The sequence below is a fragment of the Plecotus auritus genome, assembly GCF_963455305.1.
Source record: "Plecotus auritus genome assembly, chromosome: 7".
NCBI lineage: Eukaryota > Metazoa > Chordata > Mammalia > Chiroptera > Vespertilionidae > Plecotus > Plecotus auritus.
The window spans coordinates 147,907,705-147,913,704 of NC_137774.1; positions in this window are offsets into that span (position 1 = coordinate 147,907,705).

Below are 6,000 nucleotides of genomic sequence, written 5' to 3' on the forward strand. Positions count from 1 at the left end.
GAGTTATCATTTTCGACTAGAACCTTCCTCTTCTATAAACTGAGTTTTCATTTATGACTAAAAATACTTGGTACTCTACCAATTGACATGTCATTAATTACTGACATTTTTCCTACATTGCCTCACTTGTTATTTAAGACTGGAAACTTTCTTCATCTATTCCCTGAGTTATCATTTATGATGGAAACATTTTGACCTCTATCATTGGAATAATAATTTATACCTGGAATGGTTCTTTCTCTCTCACCCGTATTATTATTTGTGACTGGAAACATTCTTCCAGTGTCACCTGAGCTGCCATATATGACTGAAAACATTTAGTTCTCTATCACCTGAGTTATCCTTTATGATTAAAAACCTTTTCCCTCTATAACAGATATTATTTATGACTGGAAACACTAATCAGATGTATCATTTATGACAAAACATTTTGTTCTCCATCAACTGAATTGTCATTTATGGTAGGAAATGTTTCTTTATCACCTTATTTATCATTTGTAACAGGTCACTTGAGTTATCATTTATGACTGGAAACATTCTTCCCTTATCACCTAAGTTGTCATTTATTACAAAAATATCTTCTTCCTAACCTGAATTATTATTTATGACAGAAAGCCTTTTTTAAATCATCTGAGTTATCATTTATGACAGCAAACATTTTGTTCTCTATCATCTTAAATAGCATATATAACTAGAAATGTTTATCTATCACCTGAGTCATCATTTGTTATTAACAACATTGTGTTATCTTTCTCCAGAGTTATCATTTACAACTGGAAATCTTCTTACTGTATAATCTGAGTTGGCATTTATGTCCTCTATCATCTGATAATAATTTATACCTAGAAATGTTTCACTGTCACCTGTGTTTTTATTTGTGACTAGGAATATTTTTCCTCTATAACTAGAGTTATCATTTCTGGCTGAAAACCTTCTGCTATAACCTGTGTTATCACTTATGACTGGAAACATTTTGTCCTCTATCATCTGAATTATAATCTATGACTAGAAATGTTGTTTCTCTATTACCTGTGTTATCACTTATGACTGAAAACATTTTGTGCTCTATCACCTCAATCATCATTTATTACTGTATATGTTTCTCTGTCAACTGAGTTATAAATGGTGACAGGAAACATTCGTCCTCTATAACCTGAGTTATCAATTATGACAAAACATTTTTCTTCTATAACCTGCCTCATTATTTATGACTGAAAACCTTCTTCCACTATTACCTGAGTTATTTATGACTGAACAAATTTTGTTCTTTACCACATCAGTTATTATTTATGGCTAGAAATGTTTCTTATCACATCTATAATAATAAAAGCAAAATATGCTAATTAGACCAGACAGCCGAATGACCTTCCGGATAAAGCCGGGGCTGTGAGAGCCGAGCCCCTTGCTTCTTGCATCGGGCCTCTAGTGAGTTATAATTTATGACAGGAAACATTCTTCCACTATCACCTGACTTATCATTGTGACTAAAAACCTTTCATTTTAACCTGAGGAATTATCCTTTATAACTGAAAACATTTTATCTTTCCTCATCTGAATTATAACTTATTATTGGGTATGTTGTTCCCAACTTGTGTTATCATTTATGAATGGAATCATTCTTTTCGTATAACCTGAGATCATTTATAACTGAAGCAATTATGTTCTCTGTCATTTGTGTTATCATTTATGACTTAAAATCTTCTTCCTCTATAACCTGAATAACAACTTATGACTGAAATTTTATTTTCTCTGTAACCTTAGTTATCATTTATGACTGAAAACCTTCACCTGTAATAACCTGAGTCATCATTTATGTCTAAAAATATTTTGTTTTCTATCCCTTAAACGATCGTTTGTGATTATAAATATCTTTTATCACCTGAGTTATCACTCATGATCTTCTTCATCTATAACCCGAGTTATCATTTATGACTGAAAACATTTTTATATTGACTGAGTTATCATTTATGATGGAACCTCATGGTTCCCTTTATGACTAGAAAATTTTTTCATGTTGGTTATCTTTTATGACTAGAAAATTTTTCTCTATCATCTTATTTATCACTTATGACTGAAAACGTTTCTTTCTGTATCTTTTGATTTATCATTATGACTGAAAAATCTTTCTCTATAACAGGGGTGGGGAACGTCTGGCCTGGGGCTATGTAAGGCCTGAAAAATCATTTGGTCCGGCCCTGCCAAGGCATTAGGGGTGAGTTAATGAAATGTTTGACCAAATATAGCAGGCCAATGTTTAAGCTGATAATTTTGTATGGCCCGGGAATGATGTTATAAATATCCAAATGGCCCTTGGCAGAAAAGAGGTTCCCCACCCCTGCTCTATAACCTGAGTTATCATTGAGGACTGGCTTCCTTTTTTCTTCACCCCTTGCCTTATCACTTATGCTTGAATACCTTTATTTTTATTGTCTTATTTTTTACGATTGAAACTTTCTTTGAATGGCGTTTTGACATGGTCTGGAGCTGTCCTGTCCACAGGATGTGTTGGCTCTGGGGCATCTCAAGAGGTACAGGCCAAGGTCAGCCACCAGCGATGCCCTGCCAGGGGCCACCCAGCATGAGCTACAAAGCAATCTGCAGATAGCTACTGCTGTGCTGGGCTTGGAGGTGCCAGGAGCGGTCCAGCTGCAAACCAAGGCCAGTTGCCACCAGTGCTGGGTCTGGGGCCACTTCGTAGAAAGTATGCAGCACGCTTTTAGGGAAGTCCTAAGCATAAACCAAGACAGGCCCTTTGTATGGAAAAGCCACTGGAAACAGCCTGGGTGCGGCTGCAAGTTGGGTGGGGTGGGGTCTCAGGGAACCACCAGGGCAGGGGGAACAGTGTTAGCCAGGTTGATGGAGACTCAGATATGGTGCCTTCCTGCTGGCTCGGGGCCGGGGGGAGGAGGGGGGGGAGACAAGAAAAGGAGCAATGGCCTCTGACAGCACTTCTGCCCCTCCAGCTCTCTCCCCCTCCCAAGCCAGACTACTTGGTTCCTCCCCATACGTCCCGGTGCCCCAGCACTGGAGCTTGGAGCTAGTGAGTCTGAGTAAGTCCATACATGGGCCCTTTAAGAGGAACTGTCTGGGACTCCTGCAGCCCTTTGTCTCACTCAGCTACAATCCAAGTTTGTTTATAAAGCCAGAAGTTATGGGGAGTTCTCTTCCTGGCACTGGAAACCTGGCTGGGGGTCCTGCTATGGAGCTGGGACCCCTCACTCCTCAGGGAGGGGGACATCTGCATCCAAGATATCCCTCCCTATTTTTATCCAACACATATGGGTGTGGGGCCAGCCCATTCCTTGTCTCCACCCCTCCTACCAATCTTGATGTGGTTCCTCTTTATATCTGTCGTTGCAGGACTTCTGTTCAGCTAGATTCCAGGAAGTTCTGAAAGATGGCTGTTCTATAGTTCAGTTGTAATTTTGATGTGAACGTCAAAACACCATTCAACCTCCTCCACAAGGGACACACTCAAGGTGTGGGCTCAGTAGGCACCGGAGCCCTGCTGAAGTAAGTTCTGCTCCATGGTGTTGGCCCCTGCACAGCTGGTCCTCCACAGTGGTTGCAGCTGGTCCTCACGCCAATCAGCCTGAGGGTAAATCCCTCCCACTGAGGTGCCAACAGCAATCAAGGTTCAACTGCAACAGGAGGTGTCCACAGTTCACACAGAGGGTGCCCTTAGAGTGCCCAGCTCGGGTGACAGGACCCTACAGGACACCTACTATAAGAGGCCACTCGACCAAGCCTGGGAGACATAGCCGCTCTACCTAATACATAGGAACAACACAGGGAGGCAGCCAACACGAGGAGACAAAGAAACGTGTCCCAAATAACTTCACTTACCTTTTATGACTTCAAACCTCGCTCTCTGTCCCATGGGTTACTATTTATAACTTGAAACATTCTTTCTCTATCGCCTTAGTTATAATTTATAACTGGAAACACTCTTTTTCTATCATCTTATTTATCTTTTATGACTGAATCTTTCTCTGTCAACTGAGTAATTATTTATAAATGGAAAACTTTTTTCTGTATCACCCTATCATTTATGACTGGAAATCTTCTTCCTCTATTAACTGAATTATGTATCTCTCACCCTATTTATCATTTATGAAGAGAAATCTTTATTTTCTATCATCTGATTTATTCTTTATGACCAAGAACCCTCTCTATATATTGCCTGAGTTTTCTATCATGCGAATTATCATTCATGTCTAGACTCTCTATATATTGCCTGAGTTTTCTATCATGTGAATTATCATTCATGTCTAGACTCTCTATATATTGCCTGAGTTTTCTATCATGTGAATTATCATTCATGTCTAGACTCTCTATATATTGCCTGAGTTTTCTCTCATGCGAATTATCATTCATGTCTGGACTCTCTATATATTGCCTGAGTTTTCTATCATGCGAATTATCATTCATGTCTAGACTCTCTATATATTGCCTGAGTTTTCTATCATGGGAATTATCATTCATGTCTAGAATCCTTCCTCCTCTATTACTTCACTTATTGTTTATGACACAAAACCTGCTCCTCTGTCTCATTTATGACTGGAAACCTTTATTCTGTATCATCTGACTTAATTTATTAATGGAAACCTTCTTTATCACCTGAGTTATCATCTATGACTAGAAACTTTTTTCTATCACTGATGCTATCATTTATTACTGGAAACCGTCTTTCTCTATCACCCAAATTATCATTAATACTGGATACATACTCTCCATATCTGATGAGTATCATTAGTGACTGGAAAGCTTTCTTTCCCTCTCACCTAAGTTACTATGTGTACGAGAAAACTTTAAAAAATAAATCCATGTAGTTTTATTAAGACAAACACTGACAGTGTGGTATGAAGTTCATATTTAAACAAAGCTTTTCCAGGAACCTAGCACACGCCTGAAGAGATCCCACAGGAGGTTCTGGATACAGGTCTAGGTGATGTCAAGTCTGATGGAGCTCATGATTCAAGACAGCGTTTGGGGTATTAAATAATTCTTAGGATTAAAAAAAATTCTTTTGTGTTTTAAAGTGAACTACTGCCCAAGTATGAAATTTTAATCTTCCTTTGAGACCAGGACTTCTGAAATATTTCAACTCTTTTTTTTTTTTTTAAACACAATGGGTGGATTTTTATTTTATTTACTTTTTTTGTTGATTTCAGAGAGGAAGGGCGAGAGAGAGAAAGAGAGATAGAAACATCAATGATGAGAATCATTGATTGGCTGCCTCCTACACACCTCCTACTGGAGATCGAGCCCACAACCCGGGCATGTGCCCTTGACCAGAATCGAATCTGGGACCCTTCAGTCCGTAGGCCAATGCTCTATTCACTGAGCCAAACCAGCTAGGGTTCAACTCTTTTTTTTTTTTTTTTAAGGATTTTGATTTGATTTGATTTTTTAATATATTTTTTGTTGATTTCAAAGAGGAAGGGAGAGGGAGAGAGAGATAGAAACATCAATGATGAGAAAGAATCATTGATCTGCCGCCTCCTGCAGGCCTCCCACCAGGGAGCAAGCCTGCAACCCGGGCATATGACCTGACCAGGAATTGAACTGGTGACCTCCTGATTCCTGGGTTGATGCTCAACCACTGAGCCACATCCGTTCGGGCTATTTCAACTCTTGAAGTGATTTAATGAACTTGCTGTCACCAGTAGTTGCAGAGTTCAAAGTTCAAAACACAGAAAGACTCTGAGAGTTTTCTATCCTAAGAGCATGGGACCTTCTCTTTACTCTCACACCTCCTATGCCACCCTCTTCCCCTCCCCAGATACCTCAGCCAGTGGCTTGGATAGGCAAGCTAATTTTTATAACTTCATAACTATTGTTTCAATAGTGTTTGGACAGAACAGACCCAGGGACGCCCCTTCCAGCCTCCGGCCACTCTCCAGCATCTTATCCAGTCACCATCTTCAGAACCACCTCTAAGACCAGCCAACACACTATTGTTGTTTTTCTACCTTAACTCCTTGCTGCCGAACAATC